Below are 26,033 nucleotides of genomic sequence, written 5' to 3'. Positions count from 1 at the left end.
TTGCTGGTCTTGTTCAAAAAGCAGATAAACAAGACCCCTTAGATAAAAAGATGGTGGCTCTGGTTCCCACAGCTTTATGGCTATAAAATAAGATCACATTTATTTTCAAATGCTGTGGCTGTGGTGATTTTTTTCAGCATCTGCTCTCACAATATCTTCTGAGAGTTAAGTATTTCTTTCATCCCTAAAGGAGGGACCTGAGCAGCAACTTTTCTTCTCAAAATAAATGTTTTTGTATATTTCAAGAGGACTTTTAAAAAAATACCAGCCTATATTTCCTTCACTGGCTCTCCCTCCTTCTTCCCTCCTCCTTCCCTTCTCTCCAGTCCCTTGCCATATTCAAATTAAAGAACATTCATTATTTCTGATATTATAGGAATTATGTTATTTTCTCTTTTTTGACAATGGGCCTTCTGTGTTCTGTGTCCTTTTGGCAAGGGATCCTGTAGAGTTTTTGATGTTCAATATTAGTTCTTAAATACTCAGCACTCAGTCCTAATAAATACTATATTAGCTTCCCTTTTACAAAGACAGCCTGTTTTTGTAGGAATGTCATGATGAAAACTCTTGTCATTTACTTTTGGTACAATACCTCATTAAGAGAAATGGAAAGCTGATTTTACAGTCTGAAGTGGTACTTACATAATAAAATAAGATGTCTCATTGACAGAACACAATAAAACAGACTTCATTGATGTAACACCCCAGTATCATTTTTAATAAGCAAGAGTTCCTGGTATTATTCCAAGTAATTCCATCTATGATCAAAGTATTGACAAAGACTTTCTTAAAAACCCTACCGGTGGGACATATTCTCCTACATTTCTCTAGTGTACTTGCAACATATAGGACTAATTACCTCTGTCTCCTTTAGAAATCTATAATAGGACAATCAGACTCTGGGGAGAAAAGAGGGATAGAGAGCGGTCAAACCTGTCCAAGAGAAAAATACAGCAGGCATGTGAGCTGGAACAAATAAAGGAGAAGGCCACATTGGAACCAGGTGTTAAAACAGGCCCATGATACATGTTGGTCCTACCAGTTAGATGATGAGTGGGTGGGCAAGAAACACAGATTAGAGGCTATTCCCCCAGTTCTTTTGGCCAGGCACTTTCTGAGATACTTTTAGGACCCTTAGAACCAACTTCTAGTGGCTGTCTATTAATTTTAGTAATTGGAGGCAGTGGCCTTGCACCTTGCAGCCACAAAGATAATATCATATGAATTATTAAAAGTGTTTTCCTATGCAGGGATGCTGAGTGTCATGCTGACAGATCAGGCCATGGCCTCTGTGTTGCTGCTAATGCATGAGGTATGGGCCCTTCTGAGGGTTCACTTGACAAGAACCTCTGTCTGACCTCTGCAAACAGATGGGTTGATAGAGAAGTTTAACCATATGTTAAAAGGAATGTTACAAAAACTTGTAGCTGTTGAGGTCCGGAATTGGAACAAGATAATATCCCTGTCATCAGGGAAATCCCATACTCTCCAAAGGGCTTCTTGTCTTTTGCATTACTATGCAGGAGTCAGCTGTGGGCTACAATAGTCCCCTCCCCCCCCCGCATGAGTTATAGCAGGAGCACAATGCTATAACCCTTATATAGCACAATCTATCCTTAAGTTAAGGGAACACCTAAATCTGGTAGGGGAATTTGTCAAGGAGAACTTGTGGGTAGCACAAAGGTCCCAAGCACTGTAATAGAAAGGCTTGCCCGCTGATTAACCAGCCAAGAGACTGAGTGCTTTTACTACTTCTCTCCTTTAAAAAAAAAAAAAAAAAGGCTGCTGGCCAAATGGCAGGGCCCTTTTGATATCCTGAGATGCAGTGGTGAGATACATCTGGTGGGAAGGTGACAGAGATCTCAAATATACCATGTTAACAAGTAAAAACTGTGGAAAGCCCTAGAGGCATATTTTATCCATTCTCTGATACAAGAACTGGATGTAGGGTACCAGCTGGTGATCCCAGAGCCACACATTGAGAGGAATACAGGAGGAAGCCAGCGAGCTAGTTGGTGATGTTTATTCTACCAGACTCAAGAGAACCCTTCTGCCCCAGGTCACCATTCAAACCAGGGATGGGCAGTAATTATCTATTAGAACATAAGAGCAGCCATACTGTGTCAGATCAAAGGTCCATCTTGCCCAGTAGCTTTCTTCTGACAGTAGCCAATGCCACATGCCTCAGAGGGAGTGTATGGAACAAGTCCATGGTCTTCACAACATACTCTGGCAAGGAGTTCCACAGGGTCACCGTGTACTGTGTAAAAGAAAAACTTCTTTTAAAGAATGAAGATAGACACCATTGCCACTGGCAAATGTGGGCAATAATCACACTGCCTCTCACATGCTAAGTAAACACTGTACCACTTGAGCTAATTCCCCTACCTCTGGGATTATGCTGGGGGCCAGCACAGCACATGAAGCCTCTCCTCCCTCCCCTGGCCTCACAGCTGTTCTAACAGAGTCCCACAATGGCTACTTTTCTCAGCAGCATGTGGAGGCAGGCAGAGAGTCTGTCTGAGGCTCCCTGCTCTGTCCATGAGCCAATGCTGGCAGCTTGGTGGTCTGAATCTGGCTCGTGGAAGGTATTTTGCCCTGGCCTGATCCAAATCCTCTGTACCCTCCCCCAGGTCACAACTCCCTCCCACATCCTGCACCCCTCCTACTCCTCTCCTCCAGGACAGAAACCTATCATGCACCCATACCCTCTCGCGGTTGGGTCCCAGATCACAATCCCCTACTTTACCAAAACTCCCTGTCAACCCCCACACCTTCTCCTGCACCCCAGTTCCTTACTCCAAGCTCCCTTCTGCACTTTTCCATAGAAAAGTACAGCCCTTGACCACTTACTAAAGTCTTGGAGTGGCCCCAAATGAGAATTATTGCCCACCCTTGGTGTAGCCGAGTCATACTAGTATCAAAACTGCTCTATAGTATTTGATTTTGTATTGAATGCTGCAACATGGATGGAGCATTTAAATCTGATGCATATCCTATGCCTCAGCTTGTTGAGATGTTGGATGCATTGGGAAAGGCCCCATATGTAACAACACTAGATCTCACGAATGGAGATTGGCAAATTCCCTTAACTCCAGAATAATCCCTGATAGAGGTCTGTCTAACCTGCTCTTAAATATCTGCTGTGATGGAGATTCCACAACCTCCCTAGGCAATTGATTCTAGTGTTTAATCACCCTGGGTATGTCTACACTACCCTCCTAGTTCGAACTAGGAGGGTAATGTATGCATACCGCACTTGCTAATGAAGCCCGGGATTTGAATTTCCCGGGCTTCATTAGCATAAGCGGGGAGCCGCCATTTTTAAATCCCCGCTGCTTCGAACCCCGTGTAGCGCGGCTACACGGGGCTCGAACTAGGTAGTTCGGACTAGGGTGCCTATTCCGAACTACCGGTACACCTCGTTTCACGAGGAGTACCGGTAGTTCGGAATAGGACCCTAGTCCGAACTACCTAGTTCGAGCCCCGTGTAGCCGTGCTACACGGGGTTCGAAGCAGCGGGGATTTAAAAATGGCGGCTCCCCGCTTATGCTAATGAAGCCCGGGAAATTCAAATCCCGGGCTTCATTAGCAAGTGCGGTATGCATACATTACCCCGCTAGTTCGAACTAGCGGGGTAGTGTAGACATACCCCCTGATAGTTAGGAAGTTTTTCCTAATATCCAACCTAAATCTCCCTTGCTGCAGTTTCAGCCCATTGCTCCTTGTCCAATTCTCAGAGGTCAAAGAGAACAATTTACCCCCCTCCTCCTGGGACACCCTTTTAGATACTTGAAAACTGCTATCATGCCCCTCTCAGTCTTCTATTTTCCAGTCTAAGCAAGCCCAATTCCTTCAGACTTTCCTCATAGCTAATGTTTTCTAGATCTTTAATAATTTCTGTTGCTCGTCTCTGGACTTTCTCCAATTTCTCCACCTCTTCCTTGAAATGTGGTGCCCAGAACTGGATACAAAACTTCAAATGAGGCCTAATCAGCGCAGAGTAGAGCGGAAGAATGACTTCTCGTATCTTGCTCACAACACTCCTGTTAATGCATCCCAGAATCATGTTTGCTTTTTTTGCAAGTGTCACACTGCTGACTCCTATTTAGCTTGTGGTCCACTTTGACTCCTAGATCCCTTTCAGCAGTACTCCTTCCTAGACAGTCACTTCCCATTCTGTATGTGTGAAACAGATTCTTCCTTCTGAAGTGGAGTACTTTGTGTTTGTCCTTATTAAACTTCATCCTATTTACCTCAGACCCTTTCTCCAGTTTGCCCAGATCATTTTGAATTATGACCCTATCCTCCAAAGCACTTGCAACCCCTCCCAGCTTGGTATCACCTGAAAATGTAATAAGCGTATTCTCTATGCCAGGGGTGGGCAAAAGGGCCTCTGCAGGCAGGATCCAGCCCATCAAGTGAGTTTATTTGGTTCCCGGAGGCCCTGCCACTCCCCCCCACCACAGGCCAATCAGGTCTTGGGGGTGGGGGGAGGAGCACATGAAGTCTCCTTCCACCTTGCAAGGGGCTCAGCACTTAAAGTCTACCACCAGCTGCTAAGTGCGGTGCTCCATTGCAGGGCAGGGGCAGGGAACAAGGGACTTCACATGCTCCCCCTCCCCAGGCTTTGATTGATCTGGGGGCAGCAGGGGAGCATGCAAAGTCTCCTCCCGCTGCCAGGAGCATGGGTACCTAGAGGCAACTGCCAGCTGTACAGACTTTGTGTGCTCCCCCACTCCCAGACAAATCAGGGTCTATGGGTGAGGAAGCACAGAAGTGTCCTGGCCCCACCCCTTCTGCTTGAGGCCCCATCCCTTCTGGGGCTACCTGGGGCCACTTCAAAAATTTCTGAAGCGGCCCCCAGTCAAAAATTATTGCCCACCCCTGCACTATGCCATCATCTAAATCGTTGATAAAGATATTGAACACAACAGGTCCCAAAACAGATCCCTGTGGAACCCCACTTGTTATGCCCTTCCAGCTTGACTGTGAACCATTAATAACTACTCCCTGTGAATGGTTATCCAGCCAGTTATGCCCCATCTAAGTTGTATTTGCCTAGTTTATTGATAAGAAGGTCATGCGAGATCGTATCAAATGCCTTACTATTTGTATTACTTGTTGCACATTTTTCTCATTGTTTGTGAAGACAATAAACAAAGACCTGAAGAAAGGGACCCTGGGAGGGCCCGACAGTCTATCTCCAGGTGGTGACTATAGCTACCAGTGTACAAGACCATTTCTGGGGAAACCAGAGAAAGAACAATTCCAATTTTACCATAGCTACTACATGACAACGATTTCTCCAGCAGGAAACATGTCTTCAGCATTTCATAGAGGTTTCATGTCACAAAAGAGAATGACCCCAGCACAGAAAGGCAGAAATCTTACTGAGTGTGTGGGAGTCAGTGCACTAAACAGGTGACTTAGCATGTCAAATCACAGTTCTGATTAGATCTATTAATTACAAAAAGTATTTCACTTTAGAAAGGGATGTATGCGCTGCATACATACACAACATGCATGTATATATTTTTTACATACATAGAATGATATGAGGTTTTATAAAACTTGCAAACAATTAAAAAAATTAGTTCAAATGTATAGATTACATTTCTGAAGTGAACTGCTAAAGGAAAACTAATATGGAATCTTTATCACTGCTAGAGCAGCCAAACCTTATAAAAATGAGGCGGCTACAACTTGACAATGTGTATATGTTGTATACGGGCAAGCTATGCCATTATGACAATTTTTTTCTCCCCATCTCTTCTTCTCTTTCACACTCAATTATTCACTCTTACCATTCTCTACTCCATGTTCATTCTTTCTCACAGGATAATTTCTCTCTGCCCCTTTGCTGGTCAATTCATTCATAGCACAATAAAAATGAAGAGACATTCCATTTTGACTTAGCCTTTCCAAGCCATGATGTCCAAGAAGATTTAAAATTAGTCATCATGCTTACACAACATCTAAATATGAGGATGCACATTTGTAGGTCTCAATCCTTAAGCTGCATGCATAACTCATCTCAGTAAACTCACCATCTAAGGAGCAGGCCAATTAATATTAGATCATATTTACTGTGGTAAGATATTGAACTTTACAAAGATAGCTGTGGTAAATAATATCCCATCTGGGTTAGTTTTCCAATGGAGTCTTACCTTGAACTGCAACCTTATGAATTCAGTTTTGCTGGTTCATATTTTTTGCATTTGAACAAATTGCATATGCTTATAAAAGGTGGCTAGTTAGACATTTAAACATAAATTCCTTGGGCCCTGTACTTCTGAAAATCAGGCCATTAGTTACCAGGGGGCTGATCCTGTAACATGAATGGTTCCAGATCAACAGTCCATCATTATTCAGGAAAACACTGACACACATGCTTCAATGGGTTTACTCATTGATTTTGAGGGAATTTAAGCACATACTTAAAATTAAGCATGTGCTTTGCTAAAGCAGGATGGACTTAAGCATGTGCTTGAAAGCTTTACTGAATGGGGCCTATGAAGTAGATCCTGCACCACTGAAGCAATGCCTTAGAATCAAGCAGTGTGTGTACTAAGCATAGAAAGACTGAGCCTCTGATATGTGTGTGCAAGCCCAGCTTACATGCACTAGTATAAATTTTGGACTTCATCTTCAATTTCAGAGTCTATTTGAAAATGTGTCTGTTAGACTATCATATTATTCAAAGATATGTATCCAAAAGCCACTTTGCTACATGTATTTCATAATCCAGAATACACATGTGCTTGAATTACAGTTGTATTAATGCTTGTCCTTTTCACATATATATCACCAAATATGTGAGGATTTCAAAGCATTTTCTAACAATTTCTTAAACTGTATGATGTCCCTAAGAGAGAGATAGTTAAACAGTCCTAAAGATGGGAAAACTCCATATGGTCCTCTGCTCTGGTTGGTTTGTTTCCTTTAATATTACTTCCACAGTTACATCTTCAGAAAAAAGATGTCTAGATAACCATTTAGACCATCATGCAAAACAACTAATCAAATCTTACCTGCTCACACAAGATTCAAACCTCTATTGAAGACATGGTTAATTTTTAATGATTTGTCTGAAGAACTAGCTTAACTTTTAAAACTAAAGGTGATATTAGCCCACAAACGCATGACATCAGTTGAAATGTACTTTTTTCTTCAAGGTGATTGATGTAATTTTCTATTAAAGTGACCTTTGCTAGAAATGTTTTGACTGTAATGATTTCCTGTCCTTTTTGCTCAGCAGTCAGAACAGCAGAACTGGCATAAGCCTGTTTCAACCACTTGCTGTTAAAGCGTAAAGGGAAGTGAGCTATAAAGTACATACGTATGTCCGTATAACCACGGTGGCAGTGGTTTGCAGGCAAGTGGCAATATTAGTCAGCTGTAGAAACTTAAAGCCTCATCTTGTGTGTTGCTGAGTCCTCTTGACTTCCCTTTTAGTGAATGGGAGTTGAGGAGGCTCAGGATTTTGGACTATGGGGATCTCAGTAGAAAACACAGTAGAATTGCTTTTTAAAAAACTGATACCCTTGGATTTCTGAGCAGGCACTTTTGTTCTTGGGTGGATTTTACTTCTAATATGGAAGCAGATCAACTCATATTCCTATGCCCTGAATGATCTTAGTGACCGTGAACCAGGCTGTGCTGAGCATTTAATTTGCCTTCATAAAAATACATTTTTCTATGCGTGAAATCTAATGCTATTTCCTTACTTGCACAGCATCGTACTGTGCTATCATAAACAGAAGACATTTCAAGGGCTGAAATAAGCTTCTGGTATCTATATCACAGAATGTTGCATTATGGTACATGTTCATCATCAGAATAAGAAGTACCAGTGAATTTCAGTGAGAAGGAAATGAATTGTTAAAAGGAAAGTCAAAACTTTGTTCTCTACAGAATATTCACAGCACCTACTGCGTCAGATCCTCTAGCAAAACTTTTAACTTCATTTTTATTTTAGAGAAGAAGCTCGCCTTTGAAAATGAGAGACCATATTTATTATCATCTGATTTTTAACAGAATATGTCCTTTGTTAATGAAACACCTTTGTTATCAGGTAAAATCTCTGATTTTTTCCAGTAAATAAATAAAAAATACAAAACAGAAGAAAAATAATAGGATCTGGTCAAAAATAAGGTTGTAATTATAAGACATCCTACTACCAGGATTTATCCCTTACACCATATGGTTTATCTAATTAGGAAGAACACTTTTATTTTTTATCTTTTAATCTTTTAAGCCAAATATAATACCTTAAGTTCTGTTGCACGTCCTTCCAAACTCTGTCTGATTTTGCAGCAGAATGTTCCTTGCCTTCCTCAATATGCTCCTACCAACTTGTTAAGGGCTGGGGTTAAAAAAAAAAGATAAAATATTAGCCTTTTGAAGTTACAGCTGATCTTTCTTTTAACATGCTTCCTTTTTTCCCACTCTTTTAACTGTCTAACCTTGAGATTAGTATTTCCATTTTTCAGAAACTTCTGTTAGCTATTGTATTTGTCCCTAATTTATAGCTGTTGTCTCCAACTTCTTATGCCTGTGAGGTGATATGACTATTGCATTATTATTGTTTTGTCAGGTATCTTGAGCACAACTGACATAATGTTAAAAATAGTTATGTTATTATGGGTTATATTATATGCAACTTATTTTTTCTTTAATACATGTTGCTATTTTAGGAAGCCTTCAACCCCGTAGCTAAATGGTTTCTATAGCTGGCCAAATCCATTCCCATTGATGTCAATAGAGCTATTCAGCATGAGACAGTTGGGCAGGATTTGTCTCAGAATTTTCTTTTTTTTTTCTACTTCATTAAATGTAATGCTAGTAGGCCCCAATGCTGAAAAATTCTTAGCACCTGAAACAATCATGTATAAATCTGAGGAACACTTGATGGCCCTAGGTAAGGGCTAAAATGGTAGGGCAAAAGGACCCTTCCTCACAACTGTTTACCTACAAGGAAACCAACTGTTCCCCTGTGCACAAGCCCAGCTCTGCAGGCAAAGACTGCTGTGGTGAGCTCCTCGAACCTTCTCTTAATGGAGAGAGTCAATGGGCAAGAATGGGGGGTGTTCCTCAGCCCAGCACTGTGGGACACAATGGAGCTGCTGCTGCTAGGCTAGCCCTCCAACCCCTGATTACTGATGATCTTCAGTAACTGAAGGTAATTCCTATTGTGAAATAGTAATAGAGATGTAGCCGTGTTAGTCTGGTCTTGCTGAAACAAAAGACAGGACTATGCAGCACTTTAAAGACTAGCAAGATGGTTTATTAGGTGATGAGCTTTCCTGGGCCAGACCCACTTCCTCAGATCAAAGGCAAAACAATCCCACCCATGCTACTTTTTTATGCATTCATTCATAACAGTGTCAGCTATCCTTGGAATCAAGTTATTTTTTTTAATACAAAATGTCCAGCCTATCCTCTTTGAACTACCTCTGTACAGTAGCTCATCAATAAATCATTCAAATGATCATATTTATCTTCAGCAAGGCTGAGAAGCTTCACTTTGTCTTCACAATTCTGTAAAGGTAATTATTCACAGATATATTTTTTTATATTGATGACATATTCAGAGTTCCTTTGGCCCCAATTCCTTCAAGTGGAATTCAACTTCAGTTTAAATGGAAGTCTAATGGTTAACTTGTAAGTTATCTTGTAGAATGATTTCTCTTTATAAACTAGTGCTTCTATAGAAAATCAGAATCAAAGAATTATCAAATGTATTTGCACATCTATGGGGTCTATAGATATCTGTGCAAGAAAGTAAAAGATTAAAAACAGACTTTCAAAAATGCTGGTCTGTGTGGGGAAGGGAAGGAGAAACCTTAATTCCATTCACCATTAACTGATCAGTGCTTAATTCAATGGCTTTATGGTACAGACACATCAGCTATGCCTAGACTGGCATGATTTTCCGCAAATGCTTTTAACGGAAAAGTTTTTCCGTTAAAAGCATTTGCGGAAAAGAGCATCTAGATTGGCATGGAAGCTTTTCTGCAAAAGCACTTTTTGCGGAAAAGCGTCCGTGCCAATCTAGACGTGGTTTAGCGCAAGAAAGCCCCGATTGCCATTTTTGCGATCAGGGCTTTTTTGCGCAAAACAATACCGCATTGTCCACACTGGCTCTCTTGTGCAAAAGCATTTGCGCAAGAGGTCTTTTGCCCGAACGGGAGCAGCGTAGTATTTCTGCAAGAACACTGACAATCTTACATAAGATCGTCAATGTTCTTGCAGAAATTCAAGCGGCCAGTCTAGACAGCTGGCAAGTTTTTCCGCAAATGCAGCTGCTTTTTTGGAAAAACTTGCCAGTCTAGTTGCAGCCATCTTGTTCCATCATATTCTGGCTTTGGTGAAATACAAGTGGGAATATGTTTGAGAGGGTGCTTTCATCTGTTACACATCCTCTACAGTTCAGTTTTGGAGACAGTGTTTTATCCAGAATGAGAGGTGGTCTTGGGGACAACAAAGCCAGATATTACTTTAGTGGGAGATAAGATATGTCTATTATAAGGTAATATTACTATTAAAAGGCAGAAGCAGTACTAAGCCAAATTGCCAGTCAGTGTAAATTTACACCACTGGGGCTATGCTGACTTACACCAGCTGAAGATCTTTTCCACTGAAGCCTGTGGATAAATCTGAGGATGAGAATTTTGGGGTTCCAGCTGTGGTCATGTCTCACTCATTCTGTGGCCTCTCCAGCTCCTAATCAGGCAAAAACATCTTGTTACAACCATTTTACACAGGAGCTTGGGGAGGCTTAATTGATTGAATGCTTGTAAAGCACATGGAGCGCCACAGATGAATGGCACTAAGGAGGTGCAACACCCTCTGAACCTTCAAAAGCAGCAGTTAACAGAGGTGTTACTGAAATGTATTTCATTGTCACCAGTGTCTTAAAACCTCTCTGCTCAGGGCCATTTTCTAAAGCTGAATTTGTGAGTAAGCATAAAACCAATTTGCCATGCTCTTGTCTGCAAGGTACTTACCTCTCTGCATCAGGAAAGGGGGAGGAAAGAAAGGACATGCTTCTGGTTTGAAAAATATATTAAATTTACAGTATCAATTTGTATAAAGGGGGATTATATGTAAAGAAGGCAACATGCTATTAGCATCCAACTCAGGAATCCTCTTAGCATATAATTTTGAAATAGTAGATGTTCTATTTTATTTATGTATTTTTCTCTCTCTCTCTCCCTAAACACACACACACACACATATATTGCAGCAAAATACCTGCAAATAATGCAGTGGCTGAAATTGATGAGATTATCTGGCATCACAGCCCCTGCTGTGTGAACTTCCTCAAAAGAAGCCTTTGTTTCCATAGGCAACGGAGCTGCTGTGGCACTATGGATCAAACGCATCCGGATTTACTTTCATGCCCCTGAGGTAAACAGTTGCCTGCTGCACTACATAAATACTGAAAGGAAAACTCTCTTGGTAAAAGACCTGACCAGCATGAACTGAGGGTAACTACAGACTACTCAGAAAAGCCTAACTCAAGCAGCTCGGTGATAAAGGTTCCCTAGGAGAGTGCTACATTCACTGCCATTTTTGCCATTTCTGTCATTTAGTGCTGTAACTTTTTGTCTGGTATTCACAGCTTTTATATCCGCTTAGAGGCATGATAGAAAATCATTAAAATGATCATTTTCACCCTTCCCCACCTCAAAAGGATGTCAACAACGTTTTTCAGGAAAAAAAAAGGTTCCTTGTCTTGTTATATCATGGTTTGATAAGCAAACGATTCAGAATCTCTTTGAACATATACATCTGGGTAAATGCTTTAGTTTGCTTTTAATTGTAAGGAAGCATTTTGACATCGTTAATAGAAATTGTTTAGTTTTACTGTTTGCTATTTTGTTCGAATGGAGCCAGATTATCAATATTAGTCCGCACCCAGATGTGAGGTTCAAAGATCTCAGCACTTAAATAAGGGCCAGATAGTTGAGCGCTTTTGAAAATGTCACTACTCATTTTGATGCCTAACTGGAAACAGAGGACTTCTGTAAGTCTGGCTGTAGTTGAGAGTTCTAAGCACCTCAGTATTTGTGAATAGAAGTTTCATCTGTAGAATTAGTGTTTGAAGAATTAGCTTCCAGCTCCAGTCACAATTACTCTGGTTTGTAGCTACAGCTGCAGATGCTGAGAAGATATGGTTTGTGCCTACAAAAATGGAAGGCCTGCTTAGAAAATAGTGAGCCTTTAAGTTCAATGGAAGTGCTCATACCTGCTGAACCACATCTAAAATAAATTTTCTATAAATGAATGAGTTATGACATTTAAATAATAAATATAGTTGTACAGAAAACATGAACCCTGCAGATCAAAGAGAAATGCTAACTATTGGTAAATCATTGCTGAATTTGCTTAGTTTAATTAAAATGCCATTCTGTGCAATCTATATGTATAGTATTTTGCATTTTTATTTATCTTCCTTATGGCTATTTTCTATCCAAGTAAAGTTTTCAAAGGTGCAAGCCATAGACGCACCACAAAGTTCAGGGACTCAATTTGAACAAACCCTAATCCTTAGTTAAAGACCCAAAATTCTGCAGCTATTGCTGTAACAAGCTGATGGATTTAATGGTGTCCTTTTTTAGTTGCCTATTGCCATGAAATCTGGACACTTTACATCTATTAAAAATAGTCTCTGAAATTTGGATTTTTTTTTATCATCTGGCCCCTTAATATGAATGCGATATTAATACAAACAATGGCCAAAAATGTTTTGGAGCTTAGTTAAACACTTGAAAGAAAAGTCAGAGCTTATGCTGTTTCCCAAAACTTTTGAAAGAAAGAATACATTCCAGAAGCCTGGGCTGTTGGAAAAGCTTTGGTGCCCTTCATAGCCAGGTCCTCAGAATTAACAGCAAGTGTAACGCTGGTCATCTGTGGGCACAATTGAACCTGGCACCTCTGGGGCTTAGTGCATGAGCCTCGACCACAAGATCTAAAAGCCAGTTGGCTGTTAGCTAAGGCAGTAAAGCAGATTCATTCATTATAGTCTCTGTAAGTGGTCTCAAGTACCATTAGAAGGGACAGTGCACCACGCCCAGAAGTGTGGGTTACAAAGGTGCCCTAAAAGCATGTCACAATCTTAACTAGACATGGAGGAATTTGTCAAATAACTGAGTCCCATATCACACTGGTCCCAGCCGTGACATTTTGGATTTAGCAACATCCTCCCACTGCTATGAGAAATGTGTCTATTGAGACACTGTCCCCCGTAATCATTTTATTCCTGTTTCTGCTAGACTAACTTTTCTCTTCAAAATAGGTGCTGGCAGGTAATGCCTGTGCCTTCCTGAATCGTGAAGAGTAATGGATGGTGGGATGATATCTTTGCTTCTATTATTGTCTGCACAAGAGGGGCCTCTCTAAGTCACCACGTCCTGGAAATGTGGGATGAATAATTCATCTAAATGGAAACATCTCTCTTCCACCACCCCCACTTCTCAAGGTAAGAAACCCATGGATAATTACTGATGCACAGAATTCAGAATAGCAGTTTGTTGAGGTTTGTATCCTAGTTCTACTTGCTTCTTTCAGTTAATATTAAAGCTTTTCAAGGTCAGGAGTGACATTCTGGTAATGATGAGCCTGAGGTAGGCTTATGTTAAATTTGTCCTCAATGGTCAGGTTAATCTTTTCATTTGTGTTTTTTCCCTGTAAATAAAGACATTGCCTGTGCCACAGAACTAATCTTCCTATTACCTGACCCACATAGTCTACTTTTGTTAGTCTCACCCCTACTTTAAAACATAGAAAATGTAACAGAGTCACTGCAATAAGCTTATATCAAGTGCTCCATTTAGCAAAAGTTAAAGCTCTGGTTATGCAGTGTTGTTATTGTTTTGTAGCTGGATTGGTCCCAGGATATTAGAAAGACAAGGGGACTGAGATAATATTTCTTACTGGACCAACTTCTGATGGTGAGAGAGACAAAATTTTTATCTTACCGAAAACTCTTCTTTCGGTCTGGGACGGCCTCTTTTCCCCAACAGGCACTGTAGAAAATGGTCTTCTCGGAGAGGGGATAATCTCTTGGTTATTTGTTAATCTGCATCATGGGGAACATAATCCTAGCTGGAAGTAACATTCTCTAGAGCACACTTCTATTGGTGTGTGTGGGGGGGGGAGGGGAGCGCAACTTTAATTTGAAAAGTTATTGCACAATGGAGTATCCCAGGCAATGATTACCAAAAATACATAAAGTTTAGTATTACTTTCCAAAACAAGGAGTAATGACTGAAAATTACTAGGTTATATTGAATCCATATGACAGTCATGTCACACAGCTGATGTGATATTTTACAGCCAGTTCCTACCATGCCACGTTCTAAGTGACATGGTGATGAGTAACACAGTGACATTCACTTGACTGACAATCATTCTGTATACTCTGAAGTACAGAAGCCTTTTCAGTTAATGGATGGACAATTTAACTTTAAATGTTTGCATTCCGGGTGTTAAACAGAGCAGGGAGAAAACTGTACTGAGAATAGATAAAAATGGACTCCTATTTTTTTTAAAATTTCTCTGTCCAGACTCCAGTTTATTTGTAACCCAATAAACATGCAATTCACATATGTTCAGTACAATATTCCACCCTTTCTTCTTTGGAAAGTTGTAGTGGAGGTGCAGAATATCAGTTTCCCAGTAGCTTGAACAGTACACCTGTAACACCCAGCTCTTGTCTAAAGTACAGAGTTTTTGACCAAAATTATGCTGCTTTATTGAAAGCCTTTTATTAATCTGCAGTTGCATATCTGCTATGCTCCATGTATCGACCAAGTGTGGCAGCTCTTGTGTTGACACAGAGCAGTGCATTGTGGGTAGCTATCCCACACAATGCTTTGGAAAGGGTTTTCAATGCCTCATGGCACAGGCAACACATGGAGAGTATGAGGGGTCACATGCATCCCAAATGCTACGGACAAGAGGGTCAGCCAGCAGCTGACTGGGGGGCAGAGACTAGTGAGGAGAGGCCTGGTGCCTACAGTATGGGTCTGCCCCCTGCACACTCACTAGCAGCGATGGGGTAAGCAGAGCAAAGTGATCCACTACTTTACTCTCCCAGCCATACCACTCTGGGGGAAGCGATGAAATTGCCTCTCACAACCCAGCAGGAAGCAATGGCCAGGAGAGCAAAACAGCAGGGCTGTCCTGTTCCACTTACCCTGCCACTGCTGGTGAGTGTGTGTGTGTGTGGGGGGGGGGGGGGGCGGCGGGGGGAGGGTAGCAGGCCTGAAACTGGCCCCACTAGTCCCCGAGGCTGCCTCAGTTGGGGGGAGGGCAGGGAAGAGGCAGAGAGAGGGCAGAGTAAGAGTGGGGAGAGGGATGGATCTGGGTGGAGAAGGGGGTTCTCCTGGCCCTTCCTGGGGTTGGAGGAGGTCATGTAGCATGTGGTCCCCTGAGGATTCAAAATAAGGGGAATTATTTTGGAACAATTCCCTAGTTACTTCCTAGTGCATCCTAGGGCTCTAATTCAAGGTAGTGTGCCCACATTAAGGGAGCCTGCCTTGGACTAATAGCAAGGCTTCCCCAATGTGTGGATACTCTATTATGAAATAGTTATTCCGGGGGGTTATTATTTCTAAATAAGTTATTTTGAAATAATTTCCTAGTATCAACATACCATGGGAGATCTGCAGGCTGAGGAATGTCAAAACTTCTTGGAGCTTTGAAAGGGGAGGAGCGCATGTCTGCAACCAGCTGAATTCAAGGTGGTTTTATTTTGCCTTTTGTAGACAAAACTCTGCCATGTAGACAAGACCTCAGTCACAAAATTTAAAGGTACAGGTTAAACTGTTGTGGTCTGGGACTCTTTGGTCCAGCAACATCTGTGTTCTGGAACATTCCGGACATTGCATGATTAGAGAGCCTCAGAGCCAGAGTTTGCTGGTGGCTTGGAGTGGAGCTGGCCAATAGGGTAGGAGAGCCTATGGGGCACCAGGGCTGCAGCTAGTGGAGAGAGTAGGGTAGAGGAAGTGATCAAAAAAAGTAATAAATAGTTTCAAATGGTGTTTGTAATTGCTTGGAGATGCTTTGGGCTTTCCTAAGGGTGTATTGGAAGCATCTGTCCAGATGCGCCCTTACAGACTAACATGGCTACTCTCCTGAGTCTCATTTTAAGATGCTGAGTGTTTCATTCCAGTGATGGTGTTGTACAGAGACTATGTGCATGAGAACTGCAGTTGCTGCTGACATATCTAGTACAAAACTGAATGTTTGATGCTCATGCATGAGCATCAAAGAGTGACCCGCATTCACAAAGTTAAAATATAGTTTTGACGTTTAACATAAGGAATGGTTGAAAGGGGCTTAAACAGAAGCACCTATTTTACCATCTCCTTTAAATATAAAGTTGAAAGGATTCAGGCCAGCAGTCCTGGCTGCCACTTGCCCTGCATGGGCACCGTGGCAGGAGAGGATTCTCCTGTGCAGCCAAAAGCTCCAGAAAGAGGCATGGATAATGCTCCTGCAGTTTACCATGGCTGATGTAGAAGTGGCATAGTCTTCTGCTGTGGCTCTGTATTGTCTGATCCAGTGAGATTGCCTTACTTTCTGTCACAGAGATGATCAGCATGTAGTGCCTGGCTTACCTTTTCCATGCATGTTGTGTCCTATAGCACAGTGATTGGGCAATGTGTTACCCCAAGTGCTGCCTCTTTGCAGGTTCTGAATGTGACTAGGAGGAAGTGAGAGTTTGCAAAAGAGGTTTCTCCCTTTGGGCCCCTGCCATAAAATAGAGTTTTGTACTAATCTGTCCCTGCCATCGCATGGTTATGCCCCAGATAGTGAGGCTGATTTTTTTAACTGAAAATGTAATTAGATGCATTCAATCAACAAAACTTACAATGAGTGAAGAAAAGAGAAGTTTCTCTTTCTGCTCTTCTCTATCTGCTTCATTTTATTGGCTTTCCCACAATATTTTCTGGGTTTCAGGAAAACAGAAAGAGAGGGGGGGGGGGGGGAACTGTTTGGACTATTTTACCCCTCCCCCCAAAAAATCCATCTAATTTTTCTGACTCATCCAGTGTGGGTGCATTTGTTTTATCTGAAATGCAGGGCAGCATTAGCCTTGAGCTTGCCCTCTCTAGGGAAGAAATGGAGAGAGATTACATTCTAATGTGCAAGGCTGAGCAAATAAACAAACTGAGATGATGCCTGGGAAATGGGGGGATGTGTGAATGTGTGTGTACAGAACAGGATCGGGGGACTTTCAGCTTCATATGTGAGAGAGATTTATAATCTTAACAACATAACAAAGGACTCTGATTGTGAATTTCCTTTTGTGAACCAATTGTATATTGATTAGTGACACAATCCCTTTTAGCCCTTGTAAGCTGTGCAAGAAAAAACTCATTTCACTTCAAACCATCTCCCCAGCTTCCTGTCCCCTTTTTCTCCCTCTTGCTTCACCCTCGGATGGCTCTGCTCTTCACTGTACATGCTCTTCTGGATGTTTCCCCCTTGTGGTCATTAGAACTTCTGGGACACTGCAAGCGAGAATGGAACCCAGGCAGATTTTGCAGAAGACTTATTCAAGGTCCTCTGGAAGGTGGGAAAGCAACATGTATTCATAAACCTTTTTAATAATTAAACAACTGTTACTATGTTCCACCAGACTTAGTCAAAGGCAGCCACCCACATCGATAACAATACACAGAAAGAAGCCAGCAGCTTCTAAGCCAAGTCACTATGGGCTTATGACAAACCCAGTAATATTAAGAACATGTTCAGGAAGGGAAATTGCTGCATTTTTTTTTCAAATCCATGTCTCCCTCCAACATTCAGCCTCAACAGTAATTTGTTTAGTTTTTCCACTCCCCTCACTGTTCCTTCTCCCAGTCCTGCCTGTTATACTTGGCACCCCTCCCATTTCCAGTATATCAGGTCCTCACTCTCTCCTTCAAAAATGGCTAACAGCTCCCTTCTGTGAGACTTCAACAGAACAAGGTATAACTAAAATAAAATATCCAGGCCAGTTCCTTCCCTGTATGTGTATGTTGCTTTGAATGACTAATCCTGCCATTGACTCCCTTGTTGGGCACCACTGAGTGATTACAACAAGGAGATTTCAGAAGACGGGGCCTGTTTTGCAAACTCACCCAAGCAGAGGCTGTCTAGATGTGTGTTGTACAGTATTAGCTACATCCTTAGATCATACAGAGAGAATACATTCTTTTCATAACATAGGCTTGTCAGTAAATTTGGATCATTCTGCTCCCTGTTGCATTCACATGATGACTTTGATATTGGGAACTAATCACGTCATTATAGGCAACCACGGTGTTTATACAGATATCTATCTAAAAATCCATGTTGTAAGAGTATATTCTATTTCTTGAGACAAGATAATATTATGGCCTAATTTTTTCCCCCTAACCTTATTATAATTTTCTCCTCCTCCCCCCCCCCCCTTTATACCTACATTTGATATATTTATCTTTGACAGAGATTCTCCCTGTCCTGGGGGATTATAATAGCCTAAGGTGACTGTCTTTCTGTTTCTTTTTATGTCAATATGTTTAATCTTTCTATGAGGAGAAATAAAGCACCTGAAGAGGTGGAGCTAGATTAGTAGCATTTTAATTACTACAACAGTAATAAAAACCCACATTGGTTTTAAAAATAAAAAAAATAATCACCTTAAACAAAATGGACACATGCCTTTCTCTTAAAACACCCATCTTCTTTCCCCCCAAAAATAGAAAATCAATAAATTGATCTTTCTTTTGGGTCCTGGTGATCTCATTTCATAAATTGCATGTCCTCATTAACTTTTAGTACTCCAAATAAATACATGGAGCTTGGAGGCAATATGAGCATCAGTGCTGTGACAGAAATAGTGCTAAGGTATAATGATGAATATAAGGGACTGGTATTATTAGGTTGGGAAACAATTCTGAGGTATGAAGAAAAATATTCCACATGATGAATAATTCATACAATAGGGTATATATTCCATCTCATTTATTTATGTATATGAAATTGTGCTTTTTTTTTTGGCTGGTCAGCAATTTTATGCTAATTTGAGAAATAATAAAAATCCTTAATTTGTTGCTGATGCCTTAAAATAAAAATAAAAACCCTTCATATGTGCTTTAAAGTATATCATTTCATTACAGCTGTCAATTCTTCTGGGTGTTGATACCCATGTTATTCATATTACAACTGTCCAAAGTAACTATCTGTATCTTACTGTTGCATTAACTTTAATATGCTAAATGATGTTGGGTGATAATATCAGTACTGTTTATTTGCAAATGAAGAAAACATGCTGTTTCATGGACTATAACATTTGTCTTTTCATATAACAATAATAGTAATAAGAAGATACAACAGTCCTATTTATTTAAGCTTCTATGTTATTCCCACAATAGGGTAATATATTTTGAACCAGGAAACCAACAGGGGGAATGGAGGCAAAAGATGTAAGGTTTGATTTGCAGAGTTAATGAGCAGCTACAATTTTAATTCAAGACAGTGGGAACTGTAGATGCTTATCACTTCTGACAATAAAGGCGTAAGTGACTTGTCCAGTGCATGCATCTCTAGTGGAGCTAGGCATAAATCTCAGGTGTACGAAGGCCCACTCCAGTACCTTAATTACAGTCTCATCCTTCCTTGTTAGTTTCACTCAGCCTGTTATACTGTTAGTCGTTTTTGTAAAGGGGCTGCTCAGAACAACAAAGATGAGTCTCCTCATGGGGCTGCAGACTTGGAACTTGCTGCTCTATTTTACTGTATTGAGGAAAGAGGGCAAGGCTTCCCACTGACTAAAGCAGGAAGTAAAGGAGGAGTGGTGCATGAATTCATCCCATAATGCTCTAGGTAACCCAGTCAATCCTGTCATAACCATCTGAAAACAGTGGTGCTCTGGGGAACTTGTAAGGTGATATGGATCTGTTCCACTTATCTATCTTTGGGTGTCTCTACATTGCACCCTTATATCAAAACAAGCTATGCAATTTGAACTATGCAAATTTTGTAGCTTATTTTGAGTTAATTTAGAAATCGCTTCTTTTAAGTTTGGTGTTGTCTACACAGCACCAAACTTCAAAATAGAAAGCTATTCCAAAACGGCCCTTAATCCTCATGGAATGAGGTTTTCAGGGGCATCAGAATAGCGCTCCTGTTATGTTTTGAAATAATGGGCTTGTTTCAAAGACGTGGAATAGCTATTTTAGGATACCGGAAGTATCCTGAAATAGCGCCGCAGTGTAGACGTACCTTAATAGGCAATTTTGTTCAGTGACTATCTTCCAATTTCCATTGACCATCTGATGAAGCTTTGGTGGAATCAGAGTTTTCTTGGCAGAATTCACAAGGGGTTTTCAAAAGCTGCTAGGAGACAGCCAAGAGGGGAAATTGGGAGTATATCCACAGTTTCAGAATACAAACCCGGCATAGACATTGTGGTGATTGGGAAATGTGGAAATATCTGAGAGGAAGAGTTGCTGAATCAGGGCTGCTGAATAAATCATGTTGAAAACTCTCTGAAATTCTACTATATCAAAATGTTTCACAATAAGGATTATTCAAGTGATGTGAGGTTATTTTTCCAACTACAGCACGCTGGGAATACAGCACTGTTGCTGTTGACTTGCTGGCATTCACAAATATTAGAGATTGGCAGAATGGTTGGAATAAAAGAACTGCCATAAACTTTTGGCCAAAAATCAAAATGCACAAAACTCTTTTTAAAGTTAAAATTTACTCTCTGGTGATAGAATATAATTTCCTGGGCACAAAACTCTCATCATCCCTATCCCATATCAGAGGACTCATAGGGAAATGCATTGTTTAAGTTCACTCAGTTTTGATTCCTTCTCACAGAGAAGGATGGGGATTTAAGTTCCATGAGTGATTTACCCCTGCGCCTCCCCCCCCCACACACATGTCAATTTCTGATGGAGATGATAGGAGACCTGAATAGAACCTGGTCTGATTTTCAGATGTCAGATTAAAACTTCAGGTCTGGACAGGACCAAATTCTGCCCTGGGTTATTTCTCTGAAATTTCTTTGAAAGCAATTAGTTGGATGAAAGTAAATAAGGGTAAATAGCAACTAAACATACCACATGTGAATTATTGAATGCTAAATGTTGAATCGCACAGTGCTAGTTTTATGGCGTCATTTTCAGAGTACTTTGATATTTTTTAAATCTACTACAGTTCAAAATTTCTTAAAAAACAATTGAAAACTTTCAGAACAACTCCATCATTTAATTTTCAGACAGCATTTTAGTCTAATCTCCTCCCTCTGTTCTCCATTCCTCAGCCTCAGTTAGAAACTCTTACCTGGTGATATTTGTGGTTACTTGTTATCATGTAATTTACAGAAGACAAGAAATGTATGTAATGAGACATGAAGTCCTTTCATTCTATACTTGGATCAAGAAAGGAGTGTCAGGTAGTTGCTGATAACTAGCCTTTTATAAGCTTCCATTTTCTAGAATAATAAAAATGACAGACCTTATTATTAGGGATTCAAGCTACAAAATTTTTCAGACAAAATTCCATTGAAATTATCTTTGGGAAGTCATGGACATTTGCCATGAGTGAAGACTATGGGGTGAAGTCCTAAACCTGTGGGAAAACTGTATATTTGGAGCTAATTGTGTGTAAAGTTAATCATGTGCCTAAGGACTAGAGCCATAATCTATTACAAGAAATTGAGAACCTTTCTTGTAATTTATTCCTTAAATATGAACACTGAAAACCTGGTCCTAAAATGAAGAAATATGGCAGGAAATATTTTCCCTCTATTAACTTCTGTTTTTCTTGGTAAAACATTGTTAGTTGTGGTGTTTATATAATTATATTCCAGTGTAACTCAAGTATGTAATGACATTTCTACAATGAAAGCATTTAAATAACTCAGGAAATTGCTTTACTGTTCTGTTTCCTGACTTAAAACCCATTTTGTCATGTTCATTTTATTGTTCAATCCATCTGCACTCATCTAGACATATTCTACACTATATAAAGCAAAATAAAATATTGACTCCATCAGTTTTTACATATATATATATATATATATATATATATATATATATATATATATATATATATATATATATATGCAAGTATGTTATAATATGTATACACACATATATGCTTCTATCTTTCTTAAACTGTTTTTATTGGTATTAAAAGCAAAAAGCTCATGTACTGAGATAAAATACCACAATGTGATTAGTACAAGAAATAGAGGAATCTCATTAAAATAGGAAAGAGTAATAGAATAATAATTAAAAACACACACTATGGAAATTTTCATTTTTGTTATAAAACCAATGAAGCAAAATAACCTAGTGTCTCTTTCCCTTCCTCTGACTGTATTTTTCGTTAGTTAGTTTTCTTAACATATGCAATACAAAAGAGGCATTTTGTTTTTGTCATGTGAAATAGAATGGTTTGATATAGGAGCAAATATTCCAAAAAGAAAAGGGACAGTTTGCCAGACGTGCTTTAAAATGATTGCTTTCTTCTCTTTACCATAAATAACCAGCTTTTAAACAAGTGGCAAGTTAATCTGTTTTATTTTGATCCCAACATTTTCTAATTTGGTGGATAAAATTAAAGAACGAGTGCAAACTGAACATCACAGGTGTAGTTTAGGGTTTTTAATCTGATTGGATTCACTCCAGTCAGTGAATGGAGCTACTCATAATGTATGTCTGAAAATAAAATGGGAATCTTTGCTCTTGGAATGTTTTTATTTCCTTTCAGATAAGTCAGTGGAAAATATAGTAAACTAGGTACAATTAAGTCTGAGCTGCAGAGTTACTTCAAGAATTAGAGAGTAAGAAACTACAGAAGAAATGCAGAGAGGCAGACTGAGCAAGAAAATCAAACAAGGAGAAAATCTTGTACTAATGAACTGTCCTATATTTTGAAACACCCTGTGCAAGTCCAAATGCAGAAATTGGTCATAACAAATATTTTAGCAAATAGAGGATTCCATGCAAATGAAAAAAATACAGATTGGGTTTACTAAATCATCTCAATTCATGCCAACTTTGCCAAATTAATAAATACAAATATGAAAAATTGAAATGTCTTTTTTGAAAAGAGGCACTTAGATTTTTAAATTTGCAACTTTTTATTTTAAATCTTATTTCACTTTTAAATAAAAGGTAAAAATTAAAATGTTTTATTTTGGGTCAAAGAAAAGTTCATCACACATACATATATAAATAAAATTTGCTTACGGTCTATCGGAAATGATTTTTAAAAAAAATTTCAGTTCAGCCAGAGAACCAAAATATCAGTTATTTTCACAGCTCTACTTATCACTGTATATAACTTCCACAAATAATAAATGAACAAAAGAATATGTATGTGTGGGAGAGAAAGATACATAGATATAAAGTTAATCCTGACATATAGCACAATTGTCTAGGTTGGCCCGATAGAGTATAATTGTAAAAGCTTTTTCTTCATAAAGCACTTAAAGTACTATGTATTCAAAGCCACATTCTTCAGTCCTTAACTGAACAAAACTCCCGTTGTTCTCCGTGGGAGTTCTGCTCAATTAAGGGTTTCACAACTTCTGTCCTCAGGAATACTGATGGTTTTGAGGTGAATATTTTTTGCTACTTTTAAAGTTGTGTTTTTTTTTAATTAGCGCTCATGCACTTTGCTAAGTCTTCATGAGGATTTCCAATTGACATAAACTACCAGAGGGGCCATAAACCCCAAAGTTTTATTCTGAGGATCCACTTACATACATGTTTAATTTTCTACAGATGTTTAAATTCAGCAAGGGAAATCTAATTTAATCTTCAGCCTTTCCATTGGTTCCCAAAAGATCCCTTCTGGTAGATCTTGACGAGGCTCTTGGAGTTTGTCTAAATAAAACCAATGGGTCTGGTTCTACTCTAACTCTGGTTTTACACCAGTTTTTTTTTTCTTCTTCAAGGGAATTGACCTGGTAAGAGCAGACATGAGTCCATGGATTGAATTTTTAAATCTTACTTTTGCCCTTATTATGTATTTAACGTGTACTTCCAGGACAATAAAGATCATGCTAGTTTTAAATACAGAAGGACCAGCGTAGTATTTATTACGTGTAATAGTTAAGGGTGATCCTAATGTAAATTGTAGTTGATTAAAATATTTTGCTGAAACCCCACAATCCTAAAGATCATTATACAATCCTAGAAAATACTCATCTTAAAAATACATGCTTATATATGAATTCATTTACACAGCAGGACTTAACTCAAAATAAGCTATGCAAATTGAGCTACATCAATTGCATAGCTTATTTTGAAATTGAAATTGGGAGTGTCTACACAGCACTTATTTTGAAATAGAGCACTCTTCCTCCGACTTTCCTTACTCCTCATACAATGAGGGTTATAGGAGTCCGAGTAAGAAGTCCTTCAGCTTGACAGTATTTCTACATTATTTCAAAGTAACTGCCTGCTGTGGTGATGCGGACTAAGTAATTTCAAAATAACACTAGTTATTCTGAAATAATGTTGCTGTGTAGATGTACTCTAAGGGCAATATCAAGTAAATGCTGGCAAAAATTCTTTCTTGAAACTCATAGTTTCATTGAATATTGATTATTTTGTAGATAATGTTGATTATTTGTTGTTAATGTGCAGTCAATATTATTGAAGGTAAATGAGTTTTGATTTTTGGAGCGTATATTTAATCAGGAGTTCAATAAAAATATGTTCATTTAAAAATGTCACCTTCCTTAACAATTTCAGAAATACAAGATATGGAATAGGTTCCAATTCTCCACATCTCAAGCACCAACTGTTTTGAGTGAAAAACGAACAAAACCTACCCATATGATATACTGGCATATATTTATTACAACAATCTCTAGAAGCAATTTCCATTTAGATGTGTTCTCTCTCTCAGACTGTATTATTAAAAAAGTTAAGGTGAAGAGAGGATCAAGATTGGATCTTTCAAAGATGAAGCTGTGAAAAAAAATTAATGGAGCGGTATAATCTACTCAGAATGGTAAGGAAATAAACCAAAACTACTTTTACAGGTATTGTACAGAAAATTGTCAATAGGCATTGATGAGATTCTATGGTCTTGAGTTTGGTAGGTTTTGCATGCCTAAGGGTTATGAGATTGTTCCCTGTGCAACAAACCACATATGCAAACTTTTTAGGTGTATAGGTGGCAAGGCTTAAAAAGGACACAAAACTAGTCAGTCACCTATGGGATAAGGATCTACATAGCCTGACAGGTAAATGCAAACCTTTAAAGTTATCATAGCTTGGGTCGATTATACTTGAGTCTATGTTGATTCAGGAAAGAATGTTGCTTAGAAAGAACTATGACATTTTCCTATTATGGGTCAGAATGCTTGTTGTTAAAAATTCAACTTCTGTTAGTGTGTGTTTGTGGCGCATGTGTAGTACTATATAGGTTACTCTGGACAGTGCCTTTCCCCCTCAACAAATAGCATTTCCTAGCAGAAATATGATGTAACTCTTTTTGTTTTCAAATACCAATCATGTTTTCTAAAGACACATGCAAGATCGCTGAACAATCAATGTCAGTTACTTTCAAGGAAAGCAGTCTCCCATGGACTTCAGCAGAATTTGGATCAAGCCCTTAGATGTTGGGATAAATGGGTAACTGGCAAAAAGGGAGCAGAACTGATATAGATGAAAATAAGTGGAAGGGTGCTGACTTAGAGGCTCAAAAATGGGAAATAGATGGCACAGGCCTGAGGACAGAATTTGGCCCTTGTCAGAGGAGACCAGCAGGAATAAAGATGTGATGGTAGGTAGAAGAGAGAAAAAAAATCAAGGCAAACACAAGGTTTTCTGCAGCTGTTCAGTCATCTAGTACTGGAGCATTCTTATAATTACTTCGATCATTGTAACTTCTATTTCAACCAGAGAAAGCCCTGAGCATTTGAGATATGACAGAGCTTCTGAGGCATGTTGCTGTCAATAGATTGTAGTAACATTGCTTCAGTAATGGCATGTCCCACCTGCCTGCGATCG

The 26,033-nt window shown here is 39.4% G+C and overlaps 2 long non-coding RNA genes across 5 annotated transcripts in view; one reads left to right on the top strand and one right to left on the bottom strand.

Annotated features, from left to right (window-relative positions):
- Positions 1–573: 573 nt before the first annotated feature.
- LOC112545249 (uncharacterized) lies at positions 574–14,348 on the bottom strand. 2 transcript variants are annotated; one of them, XR_003088713.2, is made up of 4 exons: positions 13,989–14,348; positions 10,622–10,728; positions 8,274–8,368; positions 574–2,260 (listed from the first exon to the last, which is right to left on the bottom strand). It is a non-coding gene; the product is annotated as an uncharacterized LOC112545249 (long non-coding RNA). The 2 variants fall into 2 exon arrangements; XR_012906117.1 differs by lacking the exon at positions 10,622–10,728 and having other exon boundaries at positions 576–2,260.
- Positions 10,816–26,033, top strand: part of LOC142830672 (uncharacterized) — a 31,852-nt gene continuing 16,634 nt past the window's right edge. The window contains exons 1-2 of one of the 3 annotated variants that reach the window (XR_012906119.1): positions 10,816–10,884; positions 13,307–13,489. This is a non-coding gene — a long non-coding RNA (uncharacterized LOC142830672). Of the gene's footprint in view, positions 10,962–11,353; positions 11,416–13,306; positions 13,490–26,033 lie in introns of those variants that run through there. The other 2 variants (XR_012906118.1, XR_012906120.1) reach the window with 2 other exon arrangements.

Source organism: Pelodiscus sinensis, chromosome 9 (assembly GCF_049634645.1).
Source record: "Pelodiscus sinensis isolate JC-2024 chromosome 9, ASM4963464v1, whole genome shotgun sequence".
NCBI lineage: Eukaryota > Metazoa > Chordata > Testudines > Trionychidae > Pelodiscus > Pelodiscus sinensis.
This window is presented reverse-complemented; position numbering and strand designations above follow the sequence as displayed.